The sequence below is a fragment of the Kogia breviceps genome, chromosome 15 (genome assembly GCF_026419965.1).
Source record: "Kogia breviceps isolate mKogBre1 chromosome 15, mKogBre1 haplotype 1, whole genome shotgun sequence".
Classification (NCBI taxonomy): Eukaryota; Metazoa; Chordata; class Mammalia; order Artiodactyla; family Physeteridae; genus Kogia; species Kogia breviceps.
The window spans coordinates 28,132,736-28,157,621 of NC_081324.1; the positions used below are offsets into that span (position 1 = coordinate 28,132,736).

Genomic DNA, 24,886 nt, shown 5'->3' on the forward strand with positions numbered 1-24,886 from the left:
GTCCACAGACTCCCTGAGATTGTAAATACAAATTACGTGTGAGTCCATACACTTCCTTAGGGAGAAGGTCCCTGACTTCTTTCCTACTATCAAATTATCCTGTGATACAACAAGTAAAAGAGACAGTTAAAGGCCCACCTCCTCTGGGAGGGCTGTTGCTTCTTGTTCTTCCTCTTCTTTTTTTAAACTCAAACCAGTGAAAATGACCCTTTCCTCTCCACAGCTGCACATGACTCAGTTTCCCTTTATCATACATTGTCTTTGATTTTATATGTTATTGAGGTATTCATAGCTTATGCCTCCAACTATTACGCACAATGTTAGATAAGGAGAGTCAGGTTATGTATTTTCTGTATCTCTGTGTTTAATCTGCAGGCAGGATTCCCCAAGTGGCATTTGCCTGGAAAGGTGACACCACCCCGAGAGAGAGCCAGCTCAGCCCCTGACTGCAGACACAGCCAAGCAACAAGCCATGAGGGTACCTGACGAGACACTGGGGGCTGAACATAATTATACAGCATCTCTGCCTTCAAGGAACATACAATTTGGTCCAAGGGTAAGACACGCATGTGTCAGTGTGAGCAGAGTGTAGTAGGGTGTTAGTGTCAAACTGTGAACAACGTAAGGCAAGAAATGTCAGGGTAGGGTTGCTGAAATAAGATGGAGTTTGAACTGAGCCTTGAAAATGGACAGGCGGCAAGGCGGGGAGCCACTTCAGGTCGGCAGTGGGGAGAAGACATGGAAAAGGGGTTTACCAACCCCAGCACGGCTCCCTTTGCATCTGTTCTCTGCCAGCTGTGGCATGCATTAAGGAGGGAGGGAGGGAATCATGATATATCGAGGATCGCCTGGGTGTCCAGCACAGTGATTGCTGCTTTATAGAATTTTTATTTTTTAATCTTCATAATTCCCTCATGAAAAAGGAAGTATCTCCACTTTATGGATGGGAAAATTGAGACTTATGGAGGTTAAAGAACCTTTTTTAGGTCACACAGGTAGAACACATATTTGGGATTTAAATCCAACAGTATATTAACCCAAAGCTTATCCTCTTTCTTTTTTAACAGGATGTCTCTGGTGGAGGCATACTGGAGATAATTTGTTGAGGAGACATGACATAGGAAAAAGGACGAGTGCCAGACTGTTAGTCAAATGAACCACAGGCAGGAACATAAAATGTGTGTCCCTATGAATGACCCTTAACTAACCCTTCCTTTCAGACACTATTTTATTTAATTGGTAACAACAATCCACTTTTCAGGACTTGTCAATATGGCCTAGGGCCTCTGATTCAAGCACAGGTTGGGATGGAGCTGGGGAGGAGGGACAGACAGGCTAGGGTGATGTATGGGCATGGGAGTGACCTCTGCAAGAACAGGGCCACAGACATGTGTTAGCCTATAGGACTCAGGTCTCAAACTCTCCAGGCCCTGGAAGTCTAGCTGGCAGGGACTCTTCTGCTGCGTTTTCACAAGGTTCACCAGGCAGACAGCAGAAGACCTAAATATCTAGTTCTTCTCAGTTCTGAGAGGCTGCAACAGAAAATAAACCACAAGGGTGTTTCTGGCATCTTAGCATATGTGCTATTCCATCACGTTAGTGGTTTGGGATTGAGAAATGACCATATCCACTTTGAATGGAAATAAAGATAGAGTTTTTGGTTATTATTCCTTATGTCCCCTGCTCAACAAAGTTAGGATCTATCCCATCCTCCCTGGAAAACTTACATCTTACATCCTCTTTCCCTTCTCTTAAGCAGAAGAAAGATGCATGCAATTTAGTTCTTTCTTTTTTTTGGGGGGTGGGGGGGTGGCGTGCCTTGTGGCATGCGGGATCTTAGTTCCCCGACCAGGGATCGAACCCGTGCCCCTTGCAGTGGAAGCACGAAGTCCTAACCACTGGACCGCCAGGGAATTCCCACAATTTAGGTCTTCATTATTTAAACTTCTCTTTTGTATATATTTTGTATTTTCAAGCCCATGGCCAACAAAACCATGGTTTATATAAATCTTATATAACTTCTGCATTTCTCAAAGTGTTAAGAAGAGCCTGGACAATTAGTCATGAAGTACCTGTTGGTCAAATGACTTACAGGAAAAGTGGGGAATATTGTCAAACTAGAGATGAGGACTAAAATGACTAAGTTACTGAGAAGTGTGAGAGACAGCATACGACATGCTTCAAGTTGACAAGAGGAAACGACACCTAGAATGCACAGCACCTAGAGCATTTCCTGCATGAAACAGCATTCAAATATCCGAATGAATTAATCAGCAGGGGAGGCTGAGGCATGGCGGAGAAGAGATGAGAATGTGCTTCCACAAATCACTGCCCTAAAAAGCACTGATCCAGACCCTGTCCAAACTGTCCCCACCCCCGACCAGACCCCTTCCTCACTCTGTCCCACAGAAAAAGAGTTCACTGCTCAGACCATCCTAGCCCGTGTGGGGAGGGATCCAGGACAGGGAGGCGAAGAGGGAGGAAATGCATTCCGCCCTGGCTCTGGGGACTGCAGTCAGGTTGCAGTTAATGAAAAGGATCCTGCCTTTTCCCAGGATGGCTAAATGTCTGCACTGCTCCCAGCAAAAGGGTTGGGTGGGTGTGGGGGAGAAGGGCAGACAGCATTACATTTAAAAGGCAAAGGAAGGAGAAAATTCTTTCATCTCCCTGGTGGAGCTGGGCAGCATCCTTGGGCCCTGTCTCAAAACATTCTCATTCCTGACACGTCTCCCTGCTCTCTGGAACAGTCCACATTCAGAATATTATGATGATGACCCAGCTTTCCATTTCTGAGGAGCTGCAGTTTCTCTCTTAGCGCAAGTTCAATTTTTTTTCTTGGTCTCTCCAAGCCCAAAGGGCAGGCTGGGGACCAGGGGGACTGGGGGAAGATTAAGGAAGCTGTGGGACCCTCGGGTGAGAGAAATACCTTCAGCTTCACAAGCAGAGGCAATCTGCTGGCATTCCTCTCACACCCAGCTTCCTGAACGGGATTCTTCCTTTACTTCCCACACCACCATAAGTCACCCCCAGCACAGCTGCAGCCAGAATCACCCTGGGACCTCCATGGGCCTCAGACTGCCCCTCAAATAGCTTCTCTTTTACCTGCTAAATTCTACAGCTTCCAGAGCTTCCTTCAAGAGGGGAGGGTCCTCCGGCCCCAGGAGTATCACTTCCCCTCTTCTGGCCCCTCATCAAAAGGACACACTGCATCCGGGAAGGGAGTCCCTGACAGAAAATGGGGAGGGGGGGGGCTCACACTGGACATCTGGCTGAAAGGATCCCAGCCTTGTAGACATGCAGCTGGACACACTGAAGCCCGGTTGTGCTAGTGATCCTCTAGGTTATTTGCTCTTCTCAAATATTCCCTCCCCAAGGGCCAGAAAAGTAGATGAAAACATGTGAGCTGGATGGATGGGTGGATGGGTGGATGTGGCGGTAAGCAGGTACACAGATAAAGAAAACAGAGCAAAGACAGCTTTGGGCAAAACAAATGACCCTGTTTTAAATTTCCCTTAAAGACACCATCCTTTCATTAAATACGTTTTTTACCTCACCTGTCCTCTTTTCAATCTGCTCTCCTCTCCCTTTTCTATTTTGTAGGAAATGGATTTTTTTCCCCCTCTTTATTTTGTGAAGTGTCACTTGCTTCTTACTTTGGCTACAGGATGGAACATGAACCACATCCCACCCCAATCCCTCAAATGACAAAACAGTTGGGGACAGCCTGTGTGTAAGGCAGCATCCCAGCAAGGGAGATAAACACCCAATTATGTGTGTGATCGGGGTTGTTAGAAACCAGCTAGAAAACAGGTCCAGAAAGAGTAAGTGGCTTACCCAGTGAAAAAGCAGAAACAACAAAGCCAACCATATGTAGGCAACCCAAAGAAAGTTTTACATGACCTAACACCTGGGGACTGGGAGATTCAAATCAGGAGGGGAGAGTGGCAGGGGTTAAGACAGAGAAAAGGAAAAAAAGTTAAGGAAGAAAGCTTGGTTTCTACCGAGCAACAGGCTCTGGAACCACCAACCATGAGTGAGCCTGCAATAGAGGTCCAGGAACACAGAAGGAAATGTGGAAATTGAATTAAGGGAGGTAAAATGGAACCAACAAGTTGCTATTCCTCACAGGATGATAATGGAACACCGCTGTACAAAAGTTAGACTCAGAGGGAGAAAACTCATGTCTTGGCCCCGGGTCTGCCTCTACTTACTATGGGATCTGTTTTGGGGTCACTTCACCTATTCAGGTCTTGTTTTACCACCTATAAAATGAATTCCGTGTTCCCTATGACCCCACAGTTCCAGTACCCCAGTGTGTCTCTCTTACCTCAGGGATAAAAGAGATGGAACAGACTCTATCTAGTCTCCTCTCTCTCTTTTTTCCAGGAACTTTTCCCCACAAAACACTTCTAAGAGGTTGTCTACATTCTCTGGAGGAATTTCTAATCAGAAGGACAGATGGGAGGGCAATGAGATAGTCTTGTACTGTCTCTATTTTTGGTGTGCAAATGGGAATTTAGAGAGCGGTCACTCAGGCTGCTACATGGGGTTACCATCCCAGTGAGGCTGCGGTCACATCCACATCCAAGCTAAAGGTAAAGAACCTCACAATTTGGAAAGCATTAGTTCTAACTGCCAAAGCATTTAGGGTGGGTGATGCAGGGGCCAGGCAGCCAGCTTCTTCCCAGGCTAAGAAGTAAGTTACACACTCGAAGTGGCCATCCTAGCTGGGCTGAGTGTCCTTTCGCTAAATCCCCTCACTCTCATGGAATTTTAAAGGTTAAACCTGAAACCACTGATACCTCCAGTCTTAGTTTCAAGTTCTGTTCCAAAGAGCAACAAGGATGACTAATAATAACTGAATATAACTCCAAGCAAGCCTGGTCTTTATTGCTTATATTTTTCTTGTATTATCTTTTAAATAATGGCGTTCTAATATTTATAGGTGAGATTCGTAACAAATTCCCCTAGACATGTAGCCAAAAGAGCTTACATATTTTTTTTTAAAGATTCCATGTGTGATCTTGCAAGATCACACATATAACTTATGTTCTTAGAGTGGTATGTATATTTGGTTGTTGTGTCTATTTCAATAGACACAACAATAGCTGTGTCTATTTTAATAGCTGTGTCTATTCCAACTTCTGGGTGACAATGTATTTAATCCTTCTTGCATATTAGAGCTATAAATATCGAGCTTAATGAAAGAAGAGGCCTCTGAATGCCCTAATCTAGAATTCACTGAGACAAGAAGTCTTGTTTTATGTTATTTGCAGCTGGTGAACCTACAGAAGTTCACCCTGCACTTTTTGAACTTCCCAGTAAAATTCTTTGTAAATGTCTTGTTCTGCAGACCAAGGAAACTGGATTTCATGGATGGAGGCCATCTTGTGTGGTGTTGGGTCGGAAGTTTACAGAGGTAAACCTGGTATAAACTGGTGACATGAATGTTCATATCTTCATTTATTATGCATTTTGGTAAAAAGTAGCTCAAGCGGGTTAAGTCGTTTCTGAGGTTACACCATTTGCAGGTGGTAGGGAGGTACAGGAGCCTGGTTTGGCGGATGCATGTTCCCTTTCACTACATCATAATACTCCACGAGCCCCACTGTTTTTGGAACGTGTATTAACAGAGTTTCTATCAGGTCCTATATGATGCCTCTGATGCATAGGAAACTTATAGAAGAGTGGTTTTCAAACTGTGCTCTAAGGAGCCCATCCCACTTTAGCCAGAACAGCACACCTCTTATTGGCATTTTATATTGGGCTTCCATTTAAGATCTATTTGATTTAAAACTTTATAAAAAATGAAATTGGAAAACGCTTATCTTAAAAGAGAAGGCCCCTACATAGGGGAAGAAGCCACTCCCAGTGCTAACAGAATATACCTGGGGGAAGAGGATTAACCACCTCATCTCTTTAAAGATGCTAAGACAGTCATCTCTTACTAGGATTGGAATGGATGCATAAGCAGACTTCATTTTTAAGAACACAGCCTTTAATACTTGCCATGAGTTATTCATTGGGAAAATGCTTTCTTTTCTTTTCTTTCCATTTTCTGCAAGCAGTGATGTCTATCCTTTTCATCTGAAGTTCAGCAAACTATACACTTAAGAAAGCATAGCTAACTTACCAGGAAAGAAAGGAGCTAGAGATATGTTGCTTCTCAGGAACACAACCTGGGCTGTAGGTTCTTTCCTTCGAACAAAATGCAAAATTCACGTTCCATTGGAAGCATCTGTGGGCTGTTCCCAAAGTCAGTAAAAGGCCAGTAAAGGAGGTTCCCACACTGAGCATACGCCAGGAAAAGCTGGATACTGGGGAGAATCCATCCTCATCTCTGCCTTCGCATCATGTACTGAATTTCTGCTTAGAACCGACCAGATGATCTGCTCGCTTCGCTCCAAGACTAGTATTAAAGCTTTCTAATGCATCCCCTTGGCAAATCCAAGGAAATTTATTTACACCCCTGGGCTCACTCAGCAGCAGAGAATGGAAAAGTCAGAAGATGCTTGCTTCAGAGAGTATATGAGTACTGGAGTCAAAAGCCTGGCTGCTCAGCTCAGTGTAGCCAATTTGGCTGAGAATCTGGGCCCCTCGGGCCAAATCTAGAGCAATTAATCACCTTACAGGTGAATATCTAAAAGGGATAAAATCAAGCTGGACCTAGTGATAGCTGGCCTTATAGCAGAAGGGAGCCACAGCTTTTGCAAGCCTCAGGTAAAGTGGAAGGATCTCCTCCTTTGAAAGCCTACCCTGAACTCTTGGCAATTATAATATAAAAAAATAATTGATTTTTCAGGACATACTTTTGCCTGTTATTGTACCAGGTAGATGCTTTAACTCTATTATTCCTCTTACTCTTCACATTATTAATGCAGGTTAGTATTATTTTCACCAGTTCACAGTTGAGCAAACTGAGGCTCAAATCGGTTAACTAATTTGTCCAGGGTTATAGCGGCAAAAAGTGGCAGAACTGGAATTTGAACATAGCCCCAAATCCTGACAAGTCCAGTCCTCTAAGGCATGCATGAACCCCTCAGGAATCCCTAAATGGAGTGAGGCTTTCTCCTTCCCTACTCTGTCAGGGAGTCGTCCCTGGCACAAGGGCATTGGAACCACCGACAGCCAGGCCCCAGATGACCAACCGTGCAGGTAGGATCCAGGCTTTCCACTTCCCATCCGCCCCATGCAGGCTCACAGTGTAGGCATCTAAGTAACATCTTGATCTTCTCCTCACACTTTTCTGAACTCAAGTTGACTTTTTCTTTTAACATCGTTATTGGAGTATAATTGCTTTACAATGGTGTATTAGTTTCTGCTTTACAACAAAGTGAATCAGTTATACATATACATATATCCCCATATCTCTTCCCTCTTGCATCTCTCTCCTTCCCACCCTCCCTATCCCACCCCTCTAGGTGGTCACAAACCACCGAGCTGATCTCCCTGTGCTATGCAGCTGCTTCCCACTATCTATCCACCCTATGTTTGGTAGTGTATGTATGTCCATGCCTCAAGTTGACTTTTTTCAAAGAAGCTTCGTTCCTGAGCCCTGGTTGACCAAGGACTCACTAGAGTCTGCCCTGTACGCTGTGCACTAATCATCACGTGGATATTCTCTCCCTAACCAAGTTTACCCCCTCTGCCTCCCTTCCTGCTTTCCTTCCTTCCTTCCTTCCTCCTTTTCTTTTTTCTTCTAGCTAATAAGGGTGTGCCAAGTTCCAGGCACCATCACAGATGCTGGGAATCCCCGTAAACTACTACATGCTTTCCAGGGATCAGCTCCTATTATTAATTCTTCTGGAGAACCTCATAAGGCAGTATTATGATTATATCCATTTTATAAATGAGAAAGCAGAAACTTAGCTACATTAAGTAGCTTATTCAAAGTCACAAGAGAGTAATTGACAGATCCAGAGAACATGCTCAATTCCATCTGAAACCAAAGCCTATGTTCATTCTTAACTACTCCATACATGTGGCACTGCCAATAATCTAAATGCTGTCATGGGTAACCTCATTCCACCTAGAAAAGACCTCTGCCTTTTAGAGACATGCTAAGACACAATGAGGTGGCCATTTATAAAAAGGGGCAACCAATGATGGGAAGAGGATAGTTGCATCCCAAGGAAGAGTAATATCATTATGACCATATAAGTGGGCACTTTTAATAATATAGAAAAAGCCATCTCTGTTACTACAGGCAAGAAATGTGCTTTTATGTCATCTTCAAATCCAGGATAGCATGAAAACTAAAAAGAGCACAAGTTGTTAAGGACAGTCTGGCACTTGACAGAATCAAGGAACTGGACAACAAGAGGTAAGATCTTTAGGGAAGACAGACAACAATATTCAACAAAGATAGAGAACTGAAACCTGAGTTCTTCCTCTCATTTTCAAGAAATAACCTTCACAAAACTAAAATTTAAAAGACGGTCTTTGTTTACCAGATACTTCTGCTTATGGTTTTCATTAGAAAGATTATTACGTATTTTTAAAGAAATAAATCAGGTTATTTGCTTATTTTTTTTAATTGACCAAGTGGAACTTGTTTGTTTATATGCTTTGCTATTGGTTGAAATGAAAATCTCTTTGAGCTTCTACTTGAAAACTGTTTGCACAATTAATGTGCAATCTCTTTCACAAATGGTCCTGCTCTTGCCTTGTGAGACTGTACAATGTTACAGCCACTGTACGTGCTGTGTACTTACTTGGTCCTGCCATTCCCTAGGACAGGAGCTCTTTGAGGATCGAGACATCTGGCTATTTCCAGAATGATTCTTCACCATTAAAGATACTCTACAGAGTCTGCCACATCTTTCTAAAGTTGTTCCCCAGTATATTAAGCTTTAGATTCCTAGCATAACAACTTTGAAGGAGGCATGGTTCTCTGAAATAAAGATATCCTTGTATATTGTGAAAAATCGGTCCCTCTTGTATTTTATACAGGACTTCTGGAAGCAGCTGGTTCACCAGTAACTCTTCTTTGCTGGGGTGTGTATGTACCTGTTTCACATAGCCCTGCTGAGACTACAGTTTGCTAAACATGGTTTTTTTTATGATTTCACTCTCAAGAGCGAGAAGATCATCTCAAAGAGGTATCTGGAAAACAGAGGTTTTCTTTTCATCAAAATCCATCGTATATGGATTATATCTCCCTGGATCTCTTCTCCTAATAAGATATCCTTTAACTGGTTCTCCCTGAAATCATGTGTGTGCCTGACTCACAATCCACCCAGTTTTGGACAAACTGCCCAGAATTTCCGGCTGGCTCAGCAGGGGGAAGCCTCTCTATATGCTACCCACTGAGACTGAGCAAAATGAGTATAACACACAGATGCTACATCAGCAGGACAGGAAGTAGCTGCTAACTTAGTCTGAGACCCCTTTAATAATCACACGCCCAACCCCTTGATTTATAGAACAAAGGGTCCACCACGCGGACTGATGATGTTCACTTTTGCAGCTACATTTGGCAATTCATTCGGTGACCTTGGGCAAGCCATGTCTCTGCCTGGCCCTTGGTATTCCCCACCGCTGACATGAGAAACTCTGTAAGATCACCTCATGATATGACAGGCTGTGAACTCTGGAAAAGGCTATGGATGGCCCTGTCAGTCACCCAAAGCATTATTAGGCTTCACACAAATTGTCTATTACTAAAGGTACTTGGGAGTGAGTTATCAAGGGAAAAAATGGTAGAGTGGTAGGGTGTAAGGAGAGGCAGGGCCCTTGGCAGAACAGAGAAGCTGGTGAGGCCTAAGTGTATGTTTAAGAGAATCTATGCTCTCCATCTCTTACTGGTGTTTCAGAGAATAAGTGGCCTCTTGTTTCTCTCCACATCCCTTACTACTTAAACCTGGTTTTAGGAAAGTATCCACTATCAGTCAGTAACACTATAATCACACTGCAACTATTCCCACTATAGCTATTTGCTGTGCTTCATTTCTAACTGGGCAAGAAAAATTGGAATCCCCAGTTCCTTTGATTAAAAAAAAATCCCAGATCTAAGGAATTGTAGTTAAGAATAGAGGTGAGTGGCCCATAATTTGGAGGGCAGAGGATCCATTGCTACACTGCGAGTTATATGAAGCAAGCTTCACTCTGGGACAGAAGATGGAGAAGAGGGTAGGAAAGCCGTATCTAGCTGTGTCCAGCCACTTACCTTTGCCATATCTAAATGGAAGGCACCTGTCAACAACAGTGGCCTAATCTCTCTATTCACCCTAAGACTTTCCTTGCCCTCAAGGGATATTAACAAGCATCCTAATTCCAAGACACACAAGCTTATTTCCACATAATATTGAGAATAATTTGACAATAGGGCTGTCTTTTAATTATTTACCCTCTATTATCTGTTGAGTGCAATACAGCAGGCTCTCTTCATAGTCACATCACAAGGAATGTTGCCCCACTCCAAGGTGTAAAGTGGTTTTATTATAAAAAGAATGGTGGAGTATGAGAGTGACAAAATACCTTTACTCTTAGATCTAAAAACATTTCAAATGATGATCTCACTGAATCATCTCAACAACAATGAAAGACATGAAGGGACAGAAACTATCCTGCTTGTTTGACAGATGGAGGAAATGAGGCAAAAAAATTGGTCAGTGACTTGCCTAGGGATGTATTTGGCTTTAGAAGTCTTAGTGTAGAAGGGATCCTAGGGGGTGATTATCCAGACCAGTCCCGCTCCAATGCAGGAATCCCCTTCTCCAACTTCTCTGACAGATGGACATCCAGCTTGAACACTTCTGAGGAAGTGCCACTCACTATTTTAGTCTTTAGCAAATTCTACCTTTATTCAGTTGAAATATGCCTCACTGAAACTCATTCCCCTAGTTCTGAGTAAAAGGAACTAACTGCTTTGCTTTTACTGTCAAATCTTCCTGTTAAACAGATAATGTGAACCGCATTTTACAGGTGAGGAAACTAACCAGCCCACTCCAGGCAACAAATCTCACGTTAGAGCCAGACTCCAAACCTGGAGGATTTCAGATGCATCCTCTCCCATACATTCTCCGGTCCTGCCCATGTGCCCACACTATAGTATGCTTAGCCTTCCCACCACTGGCCATCCCTGATACATTTGATGACAGGTATCATATCCATACATCCCCAGGTGGCATATCCTAAGGGCTTTCAACTCTTCTTCCCTGGATATGGTTCCTGGTATCATCACCACCTAACTTACAAATGCCTCCCTCAAAATGTGGCTCTCAGATCTGAGCACACTGTGCCAGCGGGAGGACTAAATGTTACTAACAAGTCTTGTTCTCACCTATCTTTAATAACTGACTCTCTGGGGGAAAATAAAAAGCCCTGATGCAAGGCATTTGCCAATTTCCACAGTGTAAATATCCTCACCACTTCAAGCTACCAACCTGAAGGTGCTGATTGCAGAGTTGGAAATAGATGTGCCCTGGTGCCTCTTGCCACCATGAGCTGGCTCTAGCACACCACAGTGTCCATGAGACTATCTGCTGAAGACCACTGACAACTGGGCTGGAACTTAGATCAGGTGACTTGTATGAAATGGGACATCCCAACAAGCTCAGAAATTAACATGTTCTCTGTACAAATTTGTGAATGAAGTCAGCCAAGCTTTTGAATGGAGTAAATGTGAAGGATGCTGATATTCATGAAATAAGTTCATTCAATGAATATGTATTTTTCTAGGAACTGGGATATAAGAGTAAAAAATAAGTACCTGCTTTTAATGAAAGACAATAAAGTAAAATGATAACAATAAAAATAATGATATAACCTATGAGTTGTAACAAAAGATAAGAAAAATAAAGCAGAAGAAAGGGGGCAAAGTTGGGGATGTACTGCTTTCAATAAGCCAGTCAGGGAAGGCCTGTCTAACAAGCGACTATGTCAGTAGACAGAAGTATGGAAGTGAGCTGTGTGACATTTGGAATAGAACAATCCAAACAGAGAGAATACAATGTGCAAAGTTACTGATGTGGACATGTGCTCAATGTGGTGGTGAAACAGCAAGGAGACTGGTGTCGCTGGCGCAGAGTGAGCAAGGAGATGGTGGCTGGAGATGTGAGCTGAGCAAGGCCGTGCCACACAGAGCCATCAGGTATTAGCCTGGAGGTCTAGGGCACAGCACATCACACTAGAGGACATGGGAAGTCTTTGGAGAAGAGGACACAGGACACAGATTTGACTTACACTGTTAAAGCTTCCCCGGCTGCTATGTAGGGAACAGCCCACAGTATTTGCTGATGGATTGGCTGTGGAGTGACAGGGAGAGACAGGAATGAAGGAAGATGCCAAGGTTTTTGCCTCAGAAGCTGAGAGAATGGAGTTATCATTTCTAAAAATTTGGGAAGATCAGGGTGGGTGGTGGTGTAGGCATGTTCACCACCCATGAGCATCAGGTATGGCTGAGAACTGAGAGCCTCAGTGCAGAATATATATGCACAGGGGCCATGTGGGCTAATGCACAGCCTGCCCTGGTTAGAACTCAAGGTAGCTGAGGATGTCCTGGGCAAGGAGACTTGAAAGGTATGTGGGATTTACCCAGCATGTAAGCCATCGTGAGAAATCTGCATTATTAGGGATTATTATGGGATGAACCTGAGGAAATCCCAGATAAATGTGGTGAATCTGCTTGATGTAGACTGAATGCTTGTTTGCCCCCCAAAATTCGTATGTTAAATCCTCACCCCAACATGATGGTATTTGGAGGCAGGGCCTTTGGGAGGGGATTAGGCCTCATGAGGGCTCGAGGATGGAGCCCTCATGAATGGGACTAGTGCTCTTATAAAGAGACCCCCAGGGAGCTCTCTAGCCCCTTCCTCCATGTGAGGACACAGCGAGAAGAACCAGGAAGCAGGTCCTCACCAGACAACAAGTCAGCTGGCACCTTGATCTTGGACTTCGTAGCCTCTAGAACTGTACGAAATAAATTTTTATTTATAAGACACCTAGTTTCCAGTAGTTTGTTACAGCAGCTAAAAAGACTAAGACAGTGCTGAACCTGGCCGTGTTTCTTCTCTATCCTGGTTGAATGTGTTGGGTGTGAGTTTTTTCGGACCTGTAGACCCATGGCCCTTCTCATCTGCTGGGTCCACTCAGGTCTAAATTTCAACTTTGTCTTATTCAGCCAATGGGAATGCCAAGTACCCTGCATTCTGAGGATACATCAATGAACAAATAAGATACAGTCCCTGCCCTCATGAAACCCAAGAGTCTAATCAGGGAGACAGAATTATTTTGAATAATAGAAATACATGTAATTTAGAGTTGTGATAAAGTAAAAAAAAAAAAAAAAAAAAAGTATGAGAAAAAGTATGGGTATGACAGAGAGTTAACAGAGAGAGAGACCTGATTTAGAATTTGGGGCTGGTCAAGGAAGGCTTTCCTGAAGAAGCAACAATCCAGCTGAGCCCTGAAGGATGAGCAGACATGGCCAAGCTGAGAGCTGTGGGAAAGGCACCTCAGAGACGGACTATCATCTTCCAAAGGCCTCGAGCAGAAAAACGATCTGCAAATTGGAAGGGCCCTACAATCCCTAATGTGAAAAGAAAGCTAGACTGAGGTTAGGGCTCCTAAATTCTAACCAAATACTGTCATTAGCCAGCACTGTGACGTTGTTCCACTCATTTATCATCAGCTCATTTTATTCATCTGTGAACTGGGAACGCAGATGAGGTCCATGCTGGATTGTCAGCCAGTCAGGTTTATATACTTCCTAGCAGCTTAATCTTCAGCCTCTGTTTTCTTAACCAAAAAAGGTGGGTAACGCTGCTACCTCATAGAGATATTTGGATGATGATATACATGCCCATTAAGGAGGCTAGGCGGTCAGTGCTTCATAAACGGAAGTTGTCCCCCTCTTCCTCAGACCCTTCAGGGGTGCGGTGAGGCTCAACTTGCACCACCGAAATAGGATGGTGGGGAGGGCCTGTTGTACCCCATGGACAGATGGGATGGCTGGCAGTGAGCCTGGAACGCCTTCCTCTCCCTTGCCTGCCCTCAAGCCCATGACCTCTGAAATCTTTTCATGTGGGAGGGCTGTGCGCAACGTGGAGGGGCTCTGACCATGGCTCTGCTGTGGCTAGATTTAAATGGCCACCTCAGCAGAAGGGTGGCAACTTGCCTTCCTGGGCTGAGGGTGAGGGGTGGGCAGGAGATGGTTGGAAATTCTGGCTTTTCTGTGGAATCGTTTATTAGAAGCAGGGGATTCCCCAATGTTCTTTCAAACTCTTTTGGCCACACAGTAAATGCCCCGAGGTCAAATTTATTAGTGGATCTAACAGCCCCGAGAACTCTTGGCTTCAGTGCCGAATCCCTCTTATCTCTCCCCTCCCTCCCTGGAGCCTTGCAATTTAGCCAAGGCAGCTGCTCAAAGCCACCATCCCAACCCCAGAGTGGTTCCATTTGTATACAAAAATAGACACATGCAGGCAGTCACTCCTTCCATGGAGCCATCATCAGAAACTAGATCTGCCCAGGACATTCTCCAATAAGGGGAAAGAGGAGCTGGTAGGTGATTACATGGCAGAATGACAGAGCTTGGGCTGGCCCCCAACAATCCAGAAAGGGTACACACAAGCACCTGAGAAAAGCCTTTTTACTGTCTGAACTTCAGTTTCCTTATTTCTGAAAGAGATCCAAAAATCCTGCTTAGCTCACAGGCTTTTGGGGAAAATATTTCCCAAAATATTTGGGAAGATATTTTGGGGATGGGGGCCATGAACGTCCTTCATACCTGTTATACAAACAAAGGATATTGTTCCAAATAAGCCAAATGACCATGGTCAGGAGAGGGGAGGACCCACTGGATCCCTTGTGGAGCTGGCTGCTCCTGAGTTGGACTTGGTATTCATCTCGGAAAAGCAGCTGCTATTTGACCCGCAGCTCCACACCTTGTCTCACGGGAACATGGAGGGAACAGGCCGCCTTTCTTGCAGCCACAGTAGAGAGCACGGCTGAACAACTGGCCAAGGGCACAGCATGCAGGGCAGCCATGGGGATACCTCGAAGAGACTGAGGGCACCCCAGAGGCTAGCTGAGTGCAGGGTCTGTGTGAGTTGCCTTGAATTTCCTTTGGGTCTCTGAGCAGTGCCCCCTGCCCGGAGGTGCCCTTGAAGGAGGTGGGCTGGGGGCTGGGCAGGGCTCCTGGTGGCAGCCTCCCAGCCTGTGCCTGTGCATCTCATTACTGAGCAGGCCTGAATCAAAGCAGCCCTGTGCAGCTGCTGTCCCGTTTAATCCATTTGTAATCAAAAGTCATTAGCATGGATGTCTTGGTGCTGAGGTTATTGTGTGTGTGATCAAAGCCACAGCTCCTGCCCACTCCCCAGAGCTGCCTGCACCTGGGAGGGCATGGAGGGCTCTGAACCTGGGGCATGGGGTGGGCAGGCCCTGGCCATCCGAGGTAATGTGGGCTCCCTGAGCAGACCTGGGAGCAGCAAATGCAGCCTTGCCCGCGTGTGGCTCAGCAGCCTTGGGGAGGCAGGCCCCTGGCCCAGGTTTCCCCTTTGGAGGCTGACATTCCCAACTCAGAGACCTGGGGTAGCAGGCGGAGGCAGGGGTAGACTTCGGGCAAGTAGGGCACACTGAGTATTAGACTCAGGAAGGATTCCTAAACTCTCACTTATAGAAGAAGACACTGAGACCCAGACAAAGGAAGCACAGTATGTGTCTGGCAGGTGCTTGTGGGTTATGTGGTAGGAAGGAAAGAAAGAGAGGAAGAGAGAAGAGGCCAGGAGAGAAGATGAGACAAAGTTACCCCAAGTGCTGCGCAGCTGAGAAAGGCAAGAACACAAGGCTAAAGAAGTAGAGTGGGAGGAGCTAAGGAGTCAAGATGTTCTGGGCCTTTAATAGTGTATACACTCCTTCCTACACACCAGCTCCGGTAACTCTCTGAGCCGTCTCCCTAAAAGCAGTCAAATCCCAGCCCAGATCTTGTCCTCTATTTATAAATTCTGCCTGAGTACAGGTTGATATCCCACTTCTCTCTGGCTGTCCAGATTATGAACATCACTAAGATCCAAAGGAAGACTTTCAAGAAGTTTCCCGGACCTCCCTTCTCTGAACCGTCCTACCATGTTCTATCTTTAACACTCATTTGGTAGTTAGCATGCCTCGTCCTTCTGATAGCTTCTGGGTTGACAGGGGATATAATTCCTCTGACTCTCGGATGATGACGATGATGACATTGACAATGATGCTGAGTGTATGAGCCGTGCTCTATCAGCCAGACTGAAGCCCCTATGGGCAACTGTTGTGTACTGCCCTTCAGGACACCCCTCCATAGCTGCTCTGGGGTTGATCTGGTGTCTTTGACAGGAGATTGGGAGCTTCTTGAGGGCAGCGCTGGACCTTGGATAACCTTGCATCTGTCTCCAGGGCCACACACAGTCCTCAGACACAGCAGACCTGTAACAAGTGTCTGCCGAAGAGTGAATGAAAGACACAAAGAGTTCTGCATGAACATATCTGTGATTACATTTTAACACAGTCAGTGAGGCTGCCCAGAGGTGCTGCATTCCCACCAAAACTTCTGAACCATTCTCAAGGAGCCTTAGAAAGCAGAAGAACAGGGCGTAAGGGGGAGTGGGGCAAGTGGTTTGTACACATGACCTGGGTGCATGGCAATACTGCATGGGAGTAGCCCCCTTGAGTTAGGGGAGATTCTAATCTCCCCACATGGGAAAGAGTCCTTTGGGAGTTGCATGCCTTCTTTTAGACCCCAATGGGTGCCTGGGATGCAAATTCCGTGACATATCACAAGTTAATACATGATATACATGTACTAACAGTTTACATGGCTATAGTTTTCACCACTGATTTAGGGGATAAAGGAACATCACAGAGCCAATTTGTGTATGACTTTGTGCAGTCCTTCACACCAAGAATTATCAAGTTTGGGAGCTGAGAGCTAAGTGGGAGGGCAATTGACCTGGGGGGCGCAATTTAGAAACATTTACAATCGAACCCAATACTAAGAGAACTAATCTTTCCTTTGCTGAGTCCCATGTCATGTTGGAAGATAACCAAATACTCCAAAGGTATAAATAATAAATAATTACCCAGTACAGAGTGGGACACTGATGGTAATAACTAACCTTTATTTAATAAACTCTCACGTTTGCTGGGTGTGTCAGACAAATCTCATTTGTTTCTCACAACAATTTATCTGAATGGGCATCAGCAATTCCATTCTGAAGATTCACTGACGTCAAGTCATTTGCCCAAGACCGCCTGGTTAGAAAGTGACTGAGTTGAGACCTGAACTCCTGTCTCTGATCCCACCGATGCATGCTCTTCTCCGTGGCCTTCCCCACCTCTGGCTCAGCTCCACCTCGGGAGGCCATAACTGATGTACTGCAGCCACGCGGCATGGGGAGAACCCAGGTATCTCAGTACCTGCCTCATCTCTCTGTTTACCCACACTTCAGCACCTTGCCAAACAGGCAAACCACCACAGACACACTGCTGGAAAAAACATTAGACTATATTCAAATCGAATCTTCTCTTTTTACAGATTAGTGAAGTAAAGCTCTGAAAGGTTAATCACCTGCTCAACACCACGATGCTAGTATGTGATAGGCCCAGGCTTAAAACCCAAGTCTCTGACTCTCAGTTCATTGCTATTTTTATGGAATTGTGGTATCTGAGAATGGAACAGTGGCTGGGAAGTGGGGACTTGTGGGTATCTGTCTTTGGGGCATTGGCATTACAAGGACAACACTCTACTTAAAATGTCCAGAGGTAATTTACTAATATGTTGACACCAGGGACACATGGGACCAAGTGCCAATCTCGGCCCCCCGGGAGCAGATCAGGGTGGCTCTGACACAGGCATCCATTCAGGACATAGTGTGTTGTATCCACCTGGCCTTTACAATACTGCGCTACGAGGGACTCACAATAAACACAGGACATTGGGGAGAGAAGGTAGAGATTTTCTTCCCTGATTTTTGAGAATCCACAATTTCAGCTTAATTTGTAATAGGTAGTGAGCGTAAAGAAACTGACAACAGGGCCATCAGCTATTCTGTTAGTAACACTTGAGGCCATGGCACTTCAATATGACTCGAGCCAGCTGTCCAATGCACAAAACGACCTTTAGCCCCATTCTTGGAGAAATGTAATTCTCTTCATGCCTCCTTCTGTCCACAGGGAGTTAGAAACCAGAGCTGCCAGAATAATCAGAAGGCTTCCTAATGACCATGCTCAAACAAGCAGAGATTACGTATTGTCAGAAATAATGTAATCTGCAACTCTTCTCATCTTTTCCATTGTGTTTGCATTTTTAAACCACCTCTTGAGGAAGAAATGAGACAGTTGGAAGTCCTCCCTGTTCTTGCACCTAGAGATAGATTTATCTTCTTCATCTGAAATGCCAGGGGAAAAATTAGAATGTGGTGAGTTCAGAGGCTTTCTAGTTTTGCAATTTCTAGCCCATAAAGTGGGTGTACACGTCTTTTCTAGACACGTAACTGAACATGGATTAACTATCTGTACATTGATATGAGCAAAGACAGCTTCTCTGAATGCTGCTTCCCAGCCTTTGTTGATACGTCCATGGATCAGATGCACGTGTGCTGATCTGTCACAGAGCACTTATGATGCTCACTGCAATCCCTGCTCCTATACTCTCTGGTGGTTTTCCATCATTTCTAATAACATCTGCAATCCTTACTGTGGCCTTCAAGGCCCTCTACACTTATCCTCTCATCCCCTGGACCTCTGGCCCACCCAGCTCCATCTGCCATGGCTCCATGTTCCTTTTACACAGTCAGCTTGCAATTCTTGTCAGATGTACTACAGAATAGCCTAGTGTTTTACACACACACACACACACACACACACACACACTCCATGGTGAGGTCTGACCCTAGAGGTTTTTTTAGATTTGCCAGGGTGATTATTACGTTTAGCCAGGGTTGAGGACTAAGGCTTTTGCACTTGCTGTCTTCTCTGCCTGGAATTCTCTTCCCTGGGATGCCTGCCAGCTCTCTCCCTAACTTTATGCAGGCCATGGTATGTATCAGAGAGGCCTTCCCAGGCTACTCTCTCCATTATCAGCACCTTTTCCATCGCTTTCCATCCTCTGACATGTTTTACCCTTCTTTGTACATTTATGCTCGGTGACATTTTATTATATATTTCTTAACTCATTTATTGTCTGTCTTTCTTCTAACCCCCGTCCCATCCTACTTCAGTGTAAACTCCCAAAGTGCAGAGATTTGTTTCATTCACTTCTCTATCTCAGCAGTGCCTGGCACATTGTAGGGGCTAAATAAGGACTTGTTGAGCAAAGTAAGGCATGAATATCTCTCTGCCCTGCAGTCAGGAGGGCTCTGCTTTGCGTTCCCAGCACTGGAGATGGGTTTGCATCAAGCCATTTCCACTTTGTCACATAAGTGCAGGCCAGGTTTGGACTTCCAGCCAGTGGCCCTGTGTACCCACTGAGAGGTGGCTGTGGACGACTTAGCTCAGAGCTCTTATCTGGGAAGGCACAGAGTGGAGGATGGAGATGCTAGTATGATAAATGACTGGGCAGGCACCATGGCAGAACTGTGTAAGGCACTAGGCAAACAGGCATGGCCTGAGTGGCCTCTGGCTGGGGCTGGCTCCTTTGGGAAACAGGAGGCCTTAGAAGTGGGAAAGCAGGACTTGGACTATTGAGCAGACTCTACAGCCATCATGTAGATTGGGGCCACTGTGGTGTTATGCCTGTTCTTAACCTCCCCACCCCACCCATCCTTGCTCCCAACTCTAACATCAGTTACAGGCTATGTTTTACGCCCTCTTTCCAATGTCAGTCTAGCTTTGGTTCTGATACATGCATGAGAGCCCAGTATGGCCATTTCAGTTAAGTCCCTTTGACTGACCAGGACTACCCCTGTCACTATAGAGTTCTCTGGAAAGGACGGCACCTTTCATGGGCTCCCAGCCACAGCCCCATGTGGAAAAGTTCTACATGAGGTGGGGGGATGGTAACAGTCATTGAGACTCATTCAATTTATTGATTTGGGAAAGTAGAGACTACAGTGGATTTTGACTGAGATTTCCAGATAGTATTGATGAAACAGCTAGTTGGAGAAGTTAGGACTAATCAATATTTTGGGAGGCAAACATCCTGATTACACTAGGCTATGAGAGATTCCTCTAGAATGTGTACTTGGTCATTCAACAAACATTTCCTGAGCACTTACTGTGTGCTGGAGCAAAGGAGGCCCTTGGGCAGGGTGCTTCACTGCTTCATGCCGAGGGCGCTCAAACCCTGGCTGTGCCTAATCACCTGAGACTGTTTTTAAAAGGAAATGTTTAACATATAAGGCTCTGATATTTCAGTTCACAAGGTTCAGAATGGGGCCGAGCACATATTGTATGATTTCGTTAATAGGAAATGTCCTCAATAGGCAAATCCAGAGAGACAGAAAGTAGATTAAAGGTGTCTTAGAGCTGGGGACGGGGAAGGAAAATGGAGAATGACTTCTAATGAGTATGGGTTCCTTTCTGGGGTGATGAAAATGTTCTGAAATTAGATGGTGGTGATGGTTGCACAACTTTGTAATATACTAAAAACCAATGAACTGTATACTTAAAAATAATGAATTTTTAGAATGTGAACTATATCTCCATTTTTAAAAAGATGCTTTGAGAGCATTAAATTTTTAAAAACTGAAGGAACAGGACTGGGTTTCTGAGTTTTTTAAAAAGTTCCACAGGTAGTTGGGAAGCACAGCCAAGGTTGAAAACCACTGTGCTCACTCCCTGAATCATCTCAAAAGAGACTGCAGCAGATTAAGGGTTAAGCCCTCCCAAGGCAACAGGCAAGAATGTGTTTATGTAAATTCTGAACCTGAGGAGCCCTTAGTTTCCAGGTGGAGGCTCAGGGAGACTCATGTTCTCAGGCACCTCCGGGCATCCCCTCTGCTAGGCACTGGGGACACAGGAAAGCCAAAATGCAGACTCAGCTTTGCACAGAGCAGATGCTCTGTTCTCATTTACCCGGGGAGGAAGTATTCCTGCCAACAGCAGGCCATGCAACCTGAAGCTCTTGATTGAATTTCTAAATGTTACCCAGCCCCAACTCTCCCCCAAGCAGATTTCCCCCTTGAGTATAGAGTGTAGATGGTAATTAATTAGCTGGGCTCCTGGATGAATACAGATAAATGAGAAAGCAGTGGTTGGGGGGCTAGCCTTGGCTGGAACAAGCCTTAGAGGGAGTAGTTCCCAGAGCATCGGGACAGAGCACGCCATGCCCTGGCAGCACTGGGTGTATGAAACGGGCCATCCCTATGGGGACCCACGGCTCTGCAGAACCCCAGCTGCAGTCTTCCTCCAAATTCAATGCACTGTGCAAACCAACAGGGAAATTAATCACCCAGAGACAAGAGACTGACTGCTGAAGAACATTGAGCAGAATATCTTGGGGCCTTGAGTGGGAATTCAGCTCACGGATGCCCATGTAGGTTAATGAGATGAAGTGTGAAGCTTCCTGCTTCCTGGAAAGTTCTGTGTGAATAAATGGCTGCAATCAGGCAGTTCTGAAGGGGCCAAGGGTAATGAGGAGAGTAAAAATAAAAAGAGGCTGGATGGCTGCCTGAGACTCCTGCAGACATCCCAGGCCCCTGCAGAACCATGGTCCAAGGAGGCTATTTCACTGTGGGTGGGAAAACCAACAGAGTTAGAAGTAGCACCATCTAGTGTGATAACCACACTCAATGAAACCTCCTCCGCTCTGAGTTTAAAAGAAAATGGAATATTTGTGGATTTTTGTCTCTTCTCTAATCACTATCTGGCAATTGCCCAACAGTAAAAGAGAATAGCCATTTGTAATTCTTCTACCATTCAGAAAAAACTCTCACTCACATGATCAAACTTTATCGGTCACCGATTCATAAGGAGACCCGTCTCTCCACAAAACTAATCTCTTTCCTGGCCCCAGGCATGAGTGTGAATGTTACATCATGTTGGAAAGCAAACTTTGCCTACGGCTGCTTTTCCACCAGCCCCTACGACAATCTCAGCCCTCCACGCAGCCACTCCTGATTGTCTCCTTCTGGAAGCTTCTGTGTATCTTGCACTGCTTCCCCAGCCATCAAGACCCTCCAGCAACCTCCTCTTGTAAACTTGTAAACTTCAATTACTGATCATCCTTAAGGGGACACTCAGCATATGCTGCCTTGTTGGACTGGTCAGCTGAGTCAGGTTTTTACCTGTCCCTCCAGGTGGATGGTAAGAACCTACAAGGCAAAGCCCATGATTTCTCTTCCCTCATCGCATGACGAGTGGAGGGTTTTGGAGTAGATCTACCTGACTTCAAATCCCAGCTCTGGCCTTACTAAACGTCCACACCTGAGCAAACTGCAAAACTCTCAGTTGATTCTCTCCCACATGGACTCAAGGTCCACACATCTCCACGGGGGGCCTCCAGGAGCACAACCCGCTGGATAAGAAAGCAGGAAGCAGAAAGAGACTCTCCAATTGATGTCGAAACAACGCAGCAGTGGCCTAATGTGTGTGTGGGGGGGGAGGGCGGGGCCGGGGGCAGACAGAGGCAGAGACAGGGGAGAGAGAGAGGATATGAATGAGAGAGAGGATATGAATGAGATCGAATGGGGGAGGGGAAGGAGAGAGGCGAACGGAGGAGGACAGACCCAGCAAAGACAGGGAGGGGCTATATTTGGGGGTGAAGGCTGATATTCCTGACAGAACTTAGACAAACGAGAAATCGAAAAGCACACAGCTGCTGATATCAAATACACCCTCTTTCTGCACTACATCAAAAAGCTTTAATTAACAACTAATTTATTTGAGTGAGAAAATAAATTCCCTTATTGCAGATAAGTGTACTGTAAGTCAAAGAACAGAACTCCCAACCCCCACCCCCCCCACACACACAGCGGAAAAAAATACAATAGGAGTGCAAATTAAACCTTTGGAAAAAGAAGAAATAAGAATCTGGATCAAAGACAAAAAGAGTTTGTGGACTTGAGAGGTCAGCAGGAGCAAACTGGAGACAACTCGTGGAAAACTATCCTCTCTGCTGTGGGAACTCTGATAATGGTGACTGCCAACAAACTGTCACTGCAGGTATGGACTGCAGTCAGTGAGGACGCACGCGGCCTCTCCACCTGCAAAGCGGGGCTGTTTCCCAGTCCTCCTGCGTGCCTGGGTGAACGGGGAAGGGGAGGTACCAGGATGGGTGAACAGCGAATCCTCCCTGTGCCCACGAGGCCCCCGTCCACCGCCTCCGCGTACACGGCCTTGGAGGGCTCGCCCTCCGGCTGGGACCTCTGTGATCTGCACAGAACCACGTGAGAGAAGTGTGTGGTCGAGAAGTGTGTGGAAACAGAGGCTGCGGGCGGCTGAGAGGCAGGGTTTTCAAGTAGGACCTTGAACAATGGGTATCAGGAGAACGGCATTCCAGCCCCTGCACTGCCACTAACCTCCTCTGTGCTTCCCTGAATGAGCCGCTTCTCCCTCAGAGACTCAGTTTTCCCACCTGTCAAAGGAGACAGCTGCAAATTCGAACAAGAAATGTGGGTTGCGGAGGGTCACTTGAGGAACTGCAGTGACTGCAGGACCAAAGCTGCCCCGCTCCACTCCAGCCAATTGTTTCCAGAAGCCAAAACACTGGTGTGGACGTGCTTGTCTGTGCATATGAGGAATCTCTTTATTTTCAAATGTTTGCAAATGTTGGTAAAACACTGTGTGGGTCAAAAAAGAGATGTCTGTGGGATGAATTTGGTCCTCGGCGTTGTCAGAAGCCCCTTCGTTCTTCACATTTCATGACTGCCTAGAGAGTTGCCCTCCCACCACACTCCTTCCCAAATCCCTGATATGCAGACACTTCTGAATAAAAGAAGTGAGCCAGCTAAGGAAAGGAGAGCTCACCAGGGCCTCCTGCAGGTGTGACAGCAGCTCTGGGCTGAGAAACCTTGCTGCAGTCAGCCTCCTGGCCCACAGCGTGTGGACCCTCATTTCCTCATGTGCAGAACAAAGGGGCTGCGCTAGGAGGTTCTCCAGGGTCCCTACCAGCTCCAAGGCCATGGCTGCTGACTTCAGCATCTTCAAATGGTTTTGACTAAACAATGGAAAACCAAGAGAGATGAGGGTCTACCCTCTAATGGTTCCCTGATGCAGATGGGAAATGAGGGCAACAAATAGGCAGGGTAGCCAGACCAATGCCCACTCACAAAATTGGGTAAATGTGTATTTCGTGGTCTCTCCTTCCAACTTCTCCCCCGTGTCCTGTCTCTGTCACCTGGTGGGCACCCCCACAATTGGGGGCCTAATTCCCATAATCCACATGTTAATTGATGAGCTGAAGATCATTTCCTTTTAGGAGTCTGTAGCCTGTGCAGGCCTCCAACCAAAAAGTTGGCTCTTAAAATGACGGAATTTCAGGTTCCCTGTGGGTCACTGTGAGATACTGTTTGGGGACAGTCCCAGGCTGATGCCCTTCAGATCCTACAACCAGGTAGTCAGTCACCTGCTCCAGCTGGTAGTCAAGCTGTCCCCAGAGAGCAATGTGGTGAGGAGTGAAGCTACAGGGCTTTCTTGTTCCAATAAAAATCGACAATTTACTGTAATTTCGTTGTGATTTAACAACGCTTTTAAAAGAGGAAGTAAATGGCTCATAAAGTCTGGTGACCTAGTCACTCCTGTGTGCTTCATCAGCACTCCCTCTGAGCTGGTGCCCCTCAACATCCCCCAGGCTACCCAGGGACAGGCTGGAGTAGAGAGCCGGGAGTCCAACTCCACAGTCCCGGGCACCAGCAAGTTCTCACCTTTCTCGGTCTTTCTCCATCCCTCTCTTTTGCCCACTCCCTCACTCTTTTCTTTCTTTTTCTTTTTCTGAACAATGGAAGTTGAATGGCAATGCAAATCTCAGTCTCTC

The 24,886-nt window shown here is 45.8% G+C and overlaps 1 protein-coding gene across 3 annotated transcripts in view; it reads right to left on the bottom strand.

Annotated features, from left to right (window-relative positions):
- SETBP1 (SET binding protein 1) overlaps positions 1–24,886 on the bottom strand; it is a 382,636-nt gene that overhangs the window by 193,080 nt on the left and 164,670 nt on the right. The window lies entirely within an intron of this gene.